General features: G+C 35.7%; 1 long non-coding RNA gene across 2 annotated transcripts in view; it reads right to left on the reverse strand.

The window, feature by feature from the left end:
• Nucleotides 1–15,003, reverse strand: part of LOC139827298 (uncharacterized) — a 41,714-nt gene that overhangs the window by 2,093 nt on the left and 24,618 nt on the right. Inside the window, exons 4-5 of one of the 2 annotated variants that reach the window (XR_011737783.1) lie at nt 4,875–5,123; nt 566–683 (exon numbers count right to left, since the gene is read on the reverse strand). This is a non-coding gene — a long non-coding RNA (uncharacterized lncRNA). Of the gene's footprint in view, nt 1–565; nt 684–4,874; nt 5,124–11,603; nt 14,204–15,003 lie in introns of those variants that run through there. The other variant, XR_011737782.1, reaches the window with a different exon arrangement.

Here is a 15,003-nt window from a genome sequence, read left to right on the forward strand (position 1 = left end):
ATGCTTCTATGAAGTGAAATGGAGAGTGCAAAGGTTCGATGTTCACACTATGGATTTCATGGAGATTTATTTCAAGCCAGTTTTAATCTGAACTGGTGGACTGAATTTAGGTATAACTTGGTTGGTGAAATAGGAGAGATAAAATCTGAACTTACGTGTACGACCTGAACTGGTAATAATAGAAAAGTTTAAGGACTATTTGTAAGTGAGAATGCAGCCTACATGCATGATATTGTGTTGCTATTCAAATTATAGATGGATTGGAATATCCTAAGAAAAAAATATAATATTAAAACTACCACCAAAACTACCTATTGAAATCAAAACATTCAGAAAAGTCATATTTATTTAAGGTTTCAATTTTTTGTGAGGGTAGACATGATATTTTCAAAACTACTGCAGAACATTATACAAAAGATTGCTCTTACATGTAAATACTAAAAATTCATCTAAATATGTTTTGATTTCTATTTCACATTTTTCCAGATTTGAGACAGTTTATGTTTTCTTACTTTAATATCTGTTTTGTAAGCTAAATTAAAAGTATCGTTGTAGAAATACTTACAGCAGAACACTGTTGATTTCACAGAGCATTGTGCTTCGATCTCACAACACATGTAGGATGAAATGCACTCCTCCCATCATAAATCTTGATTATCAAAACATTTTTTTTGAGATCGCCCCTAAAGACGGAAACAACATGATTTATGTCCTTGTTTAGATGATAAGCTGTGTTGTGTGGGGACATCCCCTTTTGAGGGTGTTTGCCCAAGACCTTTGCTGGGGGCAGTTTTGGTTTCCATAAAAAAGTTGCCTTTTAGAACTCTTTCCAGTGCCTTTGTCACAGCTTACGCAGCAACTTTGCATCTCTGTGCTTAGGTGTTGAAGGTGATCCCATTATTCCACCCATTCCATTAATTCATCCAGCTCCAATTAACTTGGTAAGCTACTTGGTGATAACCCTCTGTAGATTATGTCTGTAGACATGTTATGGAATCAAACCATTTAAATAGGTAAGTGCTTTATTATAGACTCTGTTTCAAGCTAAGAAACATGGCATTAGTACATTAATTCTCATTAGCAGAAGTGAGCCGGGGAATGCCTTACGAAGCAGTTAAAGGCATTAGATTGCAAATACGGTCAGTTGCTTAATGCCATAGCAAAGAGGACTTAAGACAGACAACACATCATATCAGCAAGGTATTTTGTGCTAGAATCAAGGAAATCTGAAACCAGATTCATAGCTGCTGTTACAAGAGAAAATTCCTCCCTTGACTGCTAAGGAAACACATGTCGTTTTGTTGTTAGAGGATATGGCCCACAAACTAGAATGAATGAACATTTGACTCCTGTTGCCTTCCTCGAGAGTGGGTACTCTAATTACTGAGCTAGCGAGTGTGGGAATCTAGGGAGGAGGGGACCATTTTTTACCTTTCCGATTGGGAAAATGCTCTTGAAAACACATCACCCATCAGCCCCATAGGTACTAGTTTGGGAGCTGACAAGATTTGGTAGGTGTCCAATATTCAAGACCACTAGAGTTAATGGTGAATACGTTCAGAAATAGACTCCTAAGCAAAAAGAAATGTGATGATAATGTGGCTGCCTGTGAACCTCAGCTCAAATATTAAGCAGTTAGATCTGAGAGCAGGAGTTTTGATAAACTCCTTTTGATGAGGTTTGTGGATTTGATTCTAGGTTAACTGATAGTGTTGCATATTTGCTAGTGTATATAGTATGAGCATGCTATACTTAAAGATATGTGTAACATATGCAATGCCAGTACTATATGTTATCAATAATATTATAAATAAGGACATGGATACATATGTATAGATAAAAAAACTAAAAAAGCTGGAGATCCAAAGACGGTAGCCACATACATTTGATCAAATAGTTTGACAAAATTAGAGAAGTGTAGCAAGAATAATCAAAACAGTTTATGTATGTGTCAGCTCATGATCACCCTTGAATCAACCAGTGTATGCGGCAACTGAACTCTGTCTTTTGTTTCTGCAAACGAATCGTTTGTTTCAAATCAATCATATTTAACCACTTGAGAGGTATTAGTATGAACAGATGGGAATGTGGGATTAACAGGCTAGCAAAAAGACTTGAAATAGTGCACTGATTATTCTTCTAGTGAAGAAATCAGAGTTAACAATGGCCAAACTACTTTTATAGTCAGACATGGTGGATTATGTTACATTGAAATAATCATGGAATGGACAGAAGATTTCTTCTTCTTTCCTTCTTTCTTTACCGAAGAGGAAATCAACTATTTTTGCAAACTACTAAAGGAAATACAGAGCCATTCACATTTTTGTGAAAAAAAAGAAAAAAAAAAAATCAAGGCTAGATGTTTCCCTGAAGTTGCCTTTAATCAAAGACAAAGAACTGGGTCTAGTACAAGGTACTGTTGTACAGCAATCTTGATATAATGATCCTTTCTGGCCTTAGAAGTCATAGAATTTGCCACTACTGTATTTATTTTGAGTTCTCTGATAATCTAGAACGTCTCACTCTTCAGTGAAATGTCAGAAAACCTGAAGAAACTGGACTCTTTTGACATGAAAGTGTCACACAGGCTTATTTCTGAAGCTCCTGTATGAGGTATGCCTCTTTTAGCCACAGTTCTGGAACAAAAATACTCTTTCTAATTTCTAGAGCATTTACCCTGAAGATGTTGGTTCAGAGTCCCTTGTGTGAAACAGAAAACAACCTCAGTTTCACAGCGCATGCAAGTGTCCTAGCCAGAATCAGTGTTCCCCATTTTAATGAGAGAACACTGACCAGCCACACTGACTGTTGATGACTATAGCTGAAGTCAAAATCATTCCTTCAATTCCAGATAATAACATCCCTTTTACAAAGATCACCCTTTTAACAAGAAATATGAGATTATTATTGTCTTTGAAATCAGCTTTCATGACACATTTTTAGGGCAAATCCGCACAGCCAGATTGGTACAGAGGACCTCTTTTTCTCACATCCCAATTTGGCCAGTCATTTACTAGCTCTAATAGAGGATGTGAACATCAGTCTCAGAGAAATGAGTGGCACAGCTAGTGTGCTGGTCCTCCTTAGGGTGAGAGGAGGCTGGCTTTCTTCTATCTGCATATATTCACATGCGTATCTCCTTCAATATCTAACTGTCCTTATCCAGCACATATGGAAAACCTGCCCTTATTTCAGCATGGTAGACTCCATTCTACCATGGTGGTAGAACTTCTAAAGGTTAGATCTTAAAATGTGCTCTATTAAATAGCTGGAATTCTTTCGAAGAAGCAGGGTTAGCTTCTCAATGAAGGAAAGGAGCTACTCGATTTCCTCTCAGAATCAGAATTCTGATGAGTAGTTCTGTTTGGGGTCATAGGGGAATGCTCTTCACAGAATAATAATGGCAAGATAACTGCTACCTCATGGAAAAACTCTACAGTGCACTGGCTGGGACTGGTTCAGTAAAATTCCAGCCTAGTGTATGTCAGAAAAGAAGAAAGGACAGATCTCAGCAGGATATCTGTAACAGCCAGCTTTCATTAAATTAATAGATGGATAACTTCTGAGTGATCAATTTATGCAGTTTCTTAAAATAAATACATTACCAGCAGAAAGTGTATGTCAAAATTCCTACAGATAATTTAAGTGAAATTCTTTACAACTGGTCAGTCATGCACAAATCAGTGTCCTTGTAAAAAGCCATTCAAGGTAGGTGTGTGCCAACACAGGGTCTCTAGCTGGCCAACTCCTTTCCAGCTGGAGTAAAAAAGGAAAATTCAACCTGTTACTGCTTATGGCTCCTGATCAGGATTCACCTGGGGAGTTATGACTACATATCATCCCGGATTTCAGAGTGAGCTTAAAAATTTGTTCCATACCTATATTCTTTTTCCTGGGATGTGCAGGCTAACTAATGTTTTCTAAAGTCTTCTTTCTGCTTTAAAACCTTTTCTCTTGAATTTAAGCTATCAGGAAAGGAAGGTAGTCATGATATAATATAATTTGTTATTCTTTGATATTTTTCAGAGAAGAAATATATTTTTATAGCATTTTTCTTTGGCATATCACTCCTCCAAATTGTGTGTAGAAAGTAAAGTCTTGTGAAACCTTGATCATTCTTTTACCTGTGAAGTAGATGAAACTATCTGTTTGAATAAGGACTAGTTCTAGGGTCTTCTCCTGTATTTCTCTATCTTCAGTTTACAGTTGGACTGCAGAGTAATGGCTATTTCTTGAGTAAAAGGCTTTTAAGGACTGAAATTTATCTCAGCACACTAAAGACCAGCTAGAATCCCTTAGTTTTCCAAACAAAGAAAGCATTTTACTTCTCTCAATTTTCCAGTTTTGAGTATATATTCTTCCTTCATCTTAACTTGTTCTAGTAAGCAGAGTTTCTTGCCTGAAAGCAAGCTTTGCTCTGTTTCTAGGGTTATATCAGAGGAATATTAAAAAAAAATGAAAAAAGAAAAATGACTAGCAAACAGCAGACCAGAGCAACACTCAAAAGTTTCCAGGTCTGTTTTGCAATACAGAACCCAAGGGGTTTTGATAGGGTCTAAATTTGGCAAAATCAGCTTTCCCATCCCTCCCTAACTCTATTTTTCTCTCCTCTAACTATTTTTACTCCAAGTTCCCCTCTGTCTCTATGGATAGAAAGGATCTATGGATAGGAGTCTGGGAATAGGATAAAAGAAGTAAAACTTCCTGTTAAAAAAAAATGTTATTATGCTGAAAGCAAAACCAGAGACGTAACACTAGAAATGAGTATATATTAGCATAAATGTATGGAAACTATATAATCCATTGATTCATGTTAATGAATAGGTTGAGTATGTTGTCTGTTTTACAACCGAAACAAGAGCCTGTGGTCTTACCTGCATTTCTTTAGTGCATATGATGTTTTGCTGTCATGCATTAGCTCATCAGCATAGAAGTAAAAAAGCTGACATCAGGTATCTCAAGCATCTTCAGCTACAGGTGTTTAGGCTGGAAAGCTTTTTTAGCTCTCATTTGTTGGCACCCACCATGTGATTCAAACCAAGGACATGAAACTGAGGAAGACAGTCACACCACTTCTTTAAGAACTCAGCTGCAGCAGTCACACATGTAGGCTTCCCCATTCCCTGCCATGGAAAGCAGAAAGAGGCAGTTCAGCACACACAAATGTCTAAAGCAGGTACCTAATTAATGTCTAATTTCAACAGCTTTGTTGTAATTCCTGTAGGCACCCAGCCCTCTTCCATTATCTTAAAGGAAAACTGAGAATGTGAATCTCTTCATTAAGGTGTAAGAAATGAAGTTAGACAGGATCGATAGTCCCCTTTTGCACTAGATTAGTACTTTGAAGAGGAGTATTTGGTGGGTAGTATGGCTTCTGACAGTATGGTAGCTTTCAAGCTGCTATGCAGGAATTGTTTTCTTTAAAGAGATTGTATTTTTTAAAAATAACATCATTATTGGCACTGGTATTTAAAATTCCACCACGTCTCACGAGATGGTAAAAAAGCTGATGAAAACTGAAGTGGATGGCCACTTGCATAATGTTTCTTTGTCCAGTAGGACAATACTTTGACTTGAATATAAAATGTACAGAATATTGGCAAGGCCTTAAGTTCTTTCATGTGGTTCTAAATGAAAGTTAAGATTAAAATCTTTGTGTGCTATCTTTTTATTTTATTGAAAGGATACATTCTCCATTCATACCAAAATGAATATTTTCAGAATAATTACTTTGTCTCTTAGCACTATGCTGATTCTGTTGTCCACATTATTTCTACTAATGTTTGGAAACTTTAATTGGAAGAAATACATATAGTGCATTGTGTGTATTTGATTTACTACCTGAAAAGTTTTTAGACTTCAGAAGAAATATTATAAACAACTTTTACCTTCACACAGATTTAAAAATAGTTTCAATTGATGATGCAGACTTATTTAAAAAATTCTGCTGACATTATGACTTTAAAAATCTTAGTGTTTTTCACTGAAAGATAAGCAGGAAATCCGTCACTACTTGATATTCCTATAGGATTCTTGCTTGACTGGAGTCAAGTCTCCAGCTGCTGTGAGATTTAATAACACCCTGGTTATGATATCAACAGATAGCAAAACCTTCTGGACAGCTGGAACAATTTTTACACTAATGCTGTAATTAGATACGTAGAATTGTCGTGGTACAGAAAATTACTTAAGGCTCAGACAAAACACAATGTACCACTTACTAGCCAAAGGTCAAAGAACGTGCTTCCAAATCCACCAGCCTGTTATTTAGAAGAACTGTCTGGGAACGCTGGGTCCTGGATAGTTTGACAGAAAAGCTCACACAGAAAGACAAAACTACATTTTCTTACTGAAATTATTTTTCTTATTGTGCCACCATATTTATACGATAGGCCAGAAGTTCAATGTTTTTCTCTTAGATGGAAATCTTTTGCTTAGCTTGAATCCATCTTGTAACAGACACCTTCAGACACTATTTTGTTTTTCAGAAAATAATAGAAATATTTCACAAAAAAGTGCATGCAGAAACATAAGCTTGTGACCAGAAAGGACCAGAAAGACTAAAAGCACATCTACTTGTCTGGAATGATAGTACACATTTGATACCCAAACTTATTCACTCTGTGAACTCCATATCAAGTGAGTACAGGATGAGGGCCTTGCAAATTGGTCATGCTTCTCAAAGACTACTACTTGACCAGTTTGGTTCACTAATTATTGATTGTTCTTCATGTACCTTTGATAAAAGTGTATTGATTCAGACTGATTAAAGGTGCCATTTGGAATATGAATTCTTTCAAAACTAAAATGGTGTTACATAGCACTATTATTGACAAAACTGAATTTGGCACACAGAAAAAAGATTGAATCAGAAGTCCTTGAATGATTTGAAAAATTGAAGGTGTGCACATGGCAAAATTTTAATTTTTGTAGAAATCATATCTATGAGCATTGGATAAAATAGTGTGATCTAAATCTGTTCTTATAAATTCAGAAGAATAGAGCTGCCTATATTAGCCTAGACTTTTAACTGCTACGCTAATCAGAAAGGAAGCTATTTAAGGTTTTAGGCATTGCAGTATTATTTTTACTTCATCAATAGTTATTTGAATGAATGTGAAATGAGTGAAAGTGATTTGGCTGGGATTCAGTAACGCATGGGAAATATTTAAATGCAGCCAAGAAGCCTGCAATCAAAATTAATCCAAGTAAAATAAATACCCATCCCTCTAAGTGACAGAAAATAGAATAGAATAGTGAAGAAAAATATGAGTCCAAAAGATTAACAGGGGGCCCTTGAACTATATAGCTAATGTCTTTGTACAAAGTAGTGTGCTCAGGCTGTTGAATGAAGAGTAAAATCTAGCAGCATTTCAAAATTGATCTTTGTTTCTCTTTGTATAGAGAAAAAAAAAATTCCCCTCCCTCAAATTAACAATCAATTTTCTGACAAATAGGGACCAGAGAGATGGAAGTGAAAGTAGTTGATTTCATAGAAGGTGAATCCAAGATTGGCTCCACGAGAGGTGATTAATTAAGTTCAGAAGACAGGTATGTTTCTGAAGGATTGCACTGAGAAAAAAAGTGAAATGACAATGTTAATTATATAATACACAAAAAAATATTTGACAGATATACTATCTCCTACATTTCACACAGCCTGGTGAATTTGTGGAATTGTTCCTAATATGATGTGCAACATTTGGGATTTGAGGAGGTTCATAAAGTCTTCATCAATTCTCCACCAACCTCTTATATCCACTCTCTCTCCCACATTGTACCTTGTAATTGAGATCACGACAGATTCCTGAGCAAACTCTGCCAGAGAAAATGCTTCTGAGAGACTGACTGACTGGGAAGAGATGCTGCCCCTGACTTTAAGCAGAGAGTTTGCATATGGATATGAAGCTGGACATCCTGGCTGGAAAACTCCGTGCCATAAAACCCAAGTATCATGGTTTGATATCTGACAGCTGCATAGTATCCCAGCAGCATTTTCCTCTCCCAGTGTACCAGCTGTCCAACTAAAAATGGAAATGATTTATATTCCCCAAAGACTAAACTGACTGACAAGCAATGTGGGAAGGAATAGTTGGGCCCCACTGCGACTGTGGCACCTCTAAAGCAATGAGAAGAAAAATGGTGAGATCACAAGGATGCTCCCTCTGCTGGGATCAAGGAGATTTCTCTTATCCAAAAGGTTGCACTATGTACATCCAGGCATGGAAGAGAGCTGGGCTGTGATTTCTATTGAAATTAAAGAAGAAATACACTACCCCTGATTTGTAATCCAGAGATACATGGTATAGTGGGTTATATATGTTCGCCATATAGCAAAAAATCAGATATTACTTTCACACAGTGTATGTGTATATTAGTTTTGGGAGGGTAAAAATATGAACTCGCTGGAGTCTTTGATTTCCCTAGGTAATAAAGTTATTCAGAGAATATTAGTTGACAGCTACACCCACTTGCAGTCATCAATCTGCAAGGGCTGGTTTGGAAGTTTAAAATGCCAGTATTCATCTCCTTCTCTCCCCTAAGTCTTCATTATAATGTATCTCAGTATTTTTTAGAAACTTCCAGTCTACTTTTTGGCAGATGTGACAGGCAGCTGTAACATTGATATCATCAGTGCTATTCATCCTACTTCTTCTCACAATGATTCTTAGCACATATTAATTAACAGAAATAGGAAAGGTGCAATCAATTTATTTAATGCAGTTAATTAAAAATAACTTGCAAGCTGCTATCAGATAAAATTTGGCTTGTGCAACTGCAATTCCACGAATTTTAATCTTTTTTTTTTTTTTTTTTTAACATAAATGTGCTTTTCAAAGTTTCCTTTCATTAACCAAAATATTTTAGGGCACATAGGAAGAAAGCTTGAACAAATCTTACAGAGCTTAGCAAAACATAAAAACACCCTGTAAATGTAGGGCTTATGTTTTTCAAAGCTCAGTGTTGGGCAAGGGGAAGAGTAGGAATGGGGAAAGACTTTGAATGCTTTTAAGAACTGTCTTGCCTTTTCCTTACATTTGCTTACCTATTAGTAACTATTAGTAACATTTTTAATATGATTTATAAGATACAGTTATGAAACATTACTTACTACATGCACAAATATGCCACAAGTTAATTAAATTACATGTGTAATTTCAAATAATTGAGCTAAATACAGCTGGAGAGTTCAGTGGGACTTGTAATGAAATCCTTAGTATAGTATTTAATTGCCTTCTTGTGCAATTCAACAGAAAGTATTTGGCCTTACAAAGTGATCTAAAGGTCAGGAGATTCAACCTGCATTAGATCAAAGACAGTGGCAGGCAGATCAAGAAATACAGCTAAAATATGGTGATAGTTTATTAAAATGAATGCGGTAGCTAATCTTGTGTGGTAGGGTTACAAGAAGGAGAAAGACTTTTCCTAATGAAATCAGAGACCATCTGAGGGTTTCGCAGTTTACCTGCAAACTGAGGCTGGAAGGATATACTTTGTCCACCCTAAAAGAAAAGCACCTTGGATTGTGTGTTTGTCACAAGAACCACTTGAGATTTCTCTCTTGTGAAAAATATTTTGAAAAAGCCTAGATCCTGTTAAAAATACTCTTGTTTTGGAATTTATGCTTTTTTATTATTTGAATTGTCAAAACTAAAGTGACACGTTTCAGAATTGGAAGAAAAAAGAGCCTTCATTGATTAAGAGAAGAAGATATGAGCAGTAGCAAATATTTTCTTAAATTCTGATGTTGATCTCAATGCTGAATAGGGATTGCCTCAAATTTAAGAAAAATGTTGAGTGATTGCTGCTTTCTGCAGTGACAGCAGCTTTCAAGATTCCTACCCATCTGTATTGTCTTGGATCACAGACCTTTCTCTTCCCAGTTGTGGGAACTTTTCTATTCTGTCAGAGCCCATAGATTTCTCAGTATCAATGAAGGAGCAATGACTTGGCTGAAGACATGATTTAATGAATTACCTGTTATCCAATGGAGATTCTGCATAATGCTACAAACTGGAGGACAATAGCTTTTTCCTCAAGGAAATATGTTGTGTAGCATGCCTTACACTATGCTCACTGCCTGCTTTCTGCCATAATTTTTGTTTTGCTTATTCCAAGCTTCAGGTTATTAATGTTCAACTGCAGTACAGTGGAAGGGGGTAGCAGGTCTGAAAGACGATCCTCATAGGAAAGTTATAAACAAAGATGATCATCACGGAAAGTTACAAATTTTTGCATTTCACTGTTATAAGCAGGTAAAACTAAGGAAAATAAATTTATCTCCTATGTAATCCAGTAGATTCCTATTGGGCAAATGTTCTGTAATTGAAATTGTACTTATATTGTCCGGAGGGGAAGAGAACAGAGGCATTTATGTATTGTTTTATCTCTGCTGCTGTCTCTGCCTGCTGATTGCTCAACAGTTTAAAAACATGCCACAGATTTGAAACCATCATCAATATACTTATACAGTATGTACTTATAAAAACATTTTTTATATTAAAATGACAAAGGGAAGACTATGACTGTTTTCTGGCACAACACAGAAATATTCTTTGATTCCTAATGATTGCTTGTACCCACTTGGTACAGAGTGTCAGGATAGGGATTCAGGAGGGATTTCAGAAACAATTTCCAGAACAGAAAATGTATTTAAGGTCCCACAAAAATGTACTGTCTATGATAAAATTGCAAGAGAAATCTGGAAAGAAATTAGTACGGTTGTTATGGTAGAAACAGAACAAAATCATTGACGTAGCTGAGAAAAGTTTAATTTTCTTTTCTGTAAAAAGCACGAGAAATGAATTCAGATGAAGATGTACACTAGATATTTGAGAAGTGAGGAAATATTGTTTTTTAATGGAATAGTTCTGAAAAGAGAAAGGCAAGTAAGAAGAAGATGAAGATGATGAGTAGAAATTATCAATTCACAAGTGGGAGGAGAGGAAAAATAAGATTAGGAAATAGCAGCTTTGTTCCCTTCTCCAATTTTTTAGATGTGAAATTGCTACTGAAATAGAGCGTTAAAACATACCAAAATCTTTACTGTGTGCTTAGTTCTACTTCTGTGAAATGGAAGTACCTAAAATTAATGGTGTCACTGGTTTCTTTGAAACCCCTTTCTATAACTCCATCTGTGTGAGCAAGTTGGTGTAGGATGAACGTGTTTGTATGCATGTACATGGCTACTGCATCGCCATATTGTCTGCATCAGCTTAACTGTACTGAAACTAGCAGAGCTGAGTTGGTTTATAATGGCTGAGAACATGGTACATATATACGTTGTACAATTATGAAGCCTGTAATAACATAGTCTGCTTTAGGCATGTTTTGCCTTACTAAACAAAGCTATGAAAGTAAATGCAGAAGTGTATGGCCATCACAGGCTTGGAACTACGGAAGTACTGGTTTATTCCTTGAATCATAAATATCTCCTATATGTTAAGCTAATCCCTTTGGTCTGATGAAGTATGGCAAAACAAAAGGACCTTTTTTTTTGAATTTCATCTAAAAACATTAAATACCATGAAAAAACCACAGCATTAATGTTGAATTTTCTGTTTTTAGAGTCAACAAGTGAATTCAGTAATTTAAGTCATACATTTGTTTCTTAGCATTTATCCTACTACTTTATTGCCTTTGGAAGCAATTTGGAAGTGTTGAGTACATAATAGTTAATAAATCATATACAGAAAGAAGAAAAGCAACTTTGTTCTTTAACAAACGTGGTAAGGGCTGAAAATCACAGCATTTTTTAAAGCAAACAAAAAACCACAAACAAACAATCAGAAAAAAAAAAAAAACAACAAAAACAGAAAAATCATTACAGAGTCAGGATCTGATAGTGTCAAACTGCAATAAGGACAAAGAGGTGAAAAATTATCCAAATATATTTGCCATAAACTGTTGATTTCAGAAACAGACCAGAGTCATATTCACAACAGACTTCTTTTCATTTAACTCTTATCTTTACATTATGTTGTGTCTTTGATGAAATACAGCAGCCTATGGAACAGTCATCAGGAAAGCAACATTTTAATAGCAAGTAACTGCAAGTGTGTTAAATCTAATCTCCAAAGAACAAATATTTACCAGGAGTTTATGACCACAGATAGACTTGTAGAATAAACAAAGTGTAGTCTCTTCTTGTCTACATATTATTCAACTTTTTTAATTTTAAAACCATTAGACTACTGAATGTAAGTACAGCACTGGCTCAGTGCAAACCCTCATTGCTTTCCAAATGTGCAGTGCTAAGGACCACACACACAAAAATGTATTTTTGTAAGAGAGAAAAATTTGTAAAGGAGCTTTCAGGATTTGAAGACTTTATGGGTCTTTGTAATATTTTAAATAAACCACATACATATTTTGAGCTTTATTTCATTAGATGTGATCTGAGGTTTGTTATGTCTATGTAGATGGTTATATGAATTTTCAACTACAAAAACAATTATATGGTTCTTTTGATCATTCAAATCAGAAAAAAAAATGTATGAAAATTATCTGCTTTTCAAGTTTGTTGAAAATTATGTGACAAAATTATTAGTATTTTGAAGACAGATTTCAGTACTCACTATCATGTATCATATCTCAGATGTTATACAGTACTTAATTTCAGAAAAGATGAAGCATAAAAACAAGCACAAAGAGGATTAAGTTGTGTATTTTAAAAAGCTGGGTTTGACTATCTTGAACAATTATAAAAGCAACACAAATTAGAATGACAGGAATTTGTCTTTTTACATTTAAAATATTTGGAATAGAAGAAGTTCCTGAGACAGCTGAAGCTACATTATTCCTAATAATTATCACATAGGATAATAAAATGTTTTGGAAAAGTTTTCTAGACCCTCCTGATCTACAGGATAATATTGGCAATGTGCTATTAGTGGAACGTGAGTATTTAAGAATGTAATGGTAAATGCTGTGATGTAGTTTAGTGTTTTATCTGAATACTGTAGATGAATCCTTCTTTAATGATGAAAAATAATAATTAAAAAGTTACAGTTATCTCTTTGGAAAAACAAAACAAAACAAACAAAAAAAACCCACAAACAAAACCCTAACTTCTTATCAAGCTGCTAGAATTAAAGCCATCACCAGACTGAAATATTTCTAATCCAATTTGACATATGAGGGATAGATGACTCAGCTATTATGGTCTTGTTAGAAAAAAATGTAATATGGTAAATTAAATGAAAAACAGATATTTGGTAACTGATGTAAGCAAAACACTCTGTCCTGAAACTTGGAAATGTGAAGCTGCATAGCCTTACTGACCTGAGCAATATACTCAGCATAACATTATTTATGTTTGTTGTGGGTTTGTTTATTTTATTTTCTTTGACCTTTGTACATTAAGACCAGTCATAGATGAAAATAAGAAACTTGGACAAGGAAAATGATGTAATCTACACTTTTTTGCTTCATCAGCATGTCTGCCATTGATAATCTTGTTTCCCATTGGACTGATTTTACTTAATGCCAATAAAAGGTAAAATTCAGATGAAGTGAATAAAGAACAATTCTAGCACCTTTTAACATTCATCCATTTTCAGCATAAAAGACTTGGATACTAGTTTACATGTTGAGAAAAGAGAAGTTTTAAAACTGAAACTCTTCAAAGTAACAGCATTCCAGGGTGACTTTCTCTCTCTATTGGACAGGTTATACAATGAGTGTGCTAAATTCTGCTCCTGTCACTCAAGAGAGCACAAGACCTTTGAACTTCAACCTTTCAACTCCGAACTTTCCTGTCAATGCCAAATCCACTTCCTCGAATAGACAAGTGAGATGGAAGAATGTCCCAAATTCTAGTCCTCCATCATAACGGCAGCAGTGCTCCCTCTGGTATAATGAAGCTCCAGCCACCTCTCAAATACAGTCTTCAGTACAGCAGCTGGTGCGATTTTGCACAATGAAGCCCATAATCATTGTGTGATCCACTGATGGCAGTGTCCAGAAAATTTCTAAGAGCACATGAAAGATCTGTAGCACAGAAACAACACCAAATGCTCACACTAGAAGACCATTTTCATTCTGAAAGCCAGCTGACGTTTGAGATCCATGTCTTTCATCTGTAAGCAGTCGTACTTCAAAGGCCACACTATAACTCTCACATTGTCTCTGCTATTCTGCACACATCTTTCTGAGTCAAAACCACCTGCCAGTTTCTTCATGTGCTGCCTCATCAGATTACCTGTTCCAAGTGATGAAAAAGAGGGTAATAACCAGCTTAAGTTTGTTAGGAGGCAGAGGGAAGACAAATACCCTGCTAGCAATGCTGCCATTGTGGATAACATGTCTTCTAGAACCCATCATGCAAGACTCTAGGTTGTGCTCGTAACTCAGAAAGATGTTTTAGGGTAACAAAATGAAAAATTAACATGTCAGGATCTCAGGACCTATGGTTTTGCTGTGGGGCAATATTTTTGTGATGATGTTCTCACAGTCAGTCAACAAATTGTGTTGTTACACAATATGTAGTTATCATAATTGAGGATTCTTTTTTTTTTTGTTACACAATCTGTTGATTCTCCTGACTCAATGCCTGTAAGGAAGAGAGTTAACTTTTCATCTTGGCTCCTTCCGCTACGAATTCCTGTGAGTAACAAGGAAAGGGACAAAACGATTTGTGTTTCTGTCTGAATTACTGCAAGCTACAAATATAAGCTAAAAATCCTGTCCTTCATTTACCTATACCTAGATAAGATTCATATTCCCTCTCTTTCAAATTGCTATTGCCTCCAGGAAAATGCCATACATTGTCTGTGCAACCAGCCTGTCTTGTTGATCAGCTGGCAAGGGCAAGTGCTAAACACACATTGGACACCTTAAGAGATTTCAGCAAGCTTCACTACTGCTAAATGTTACTCTCCTTCATTGTTAGTCACTTCCGACACTTCAGGTCAAGGCAGTGAATCAGCAAAGCCGGCTCTGAGCTGGAGGATCCCAAGGCCAGCTGCCGTTGTGTGATTAACCACAGGCAGTGCCAGCACA

This window comes from Patagioenas fasciata, chromosome 2 (genome assembly GCF_037038585.1).
Source record: "Patagioenas fasciata isolate bPatFas1 chromosome 2, bPatFas1.hap1, whole genome shotgun sequence".
Lineage (NCBI taxonomy): Eukaryota > Metazoa > Chordata > Aves > Columbiformes > Columbidae > Patagioenas > Patagioenas fasciata.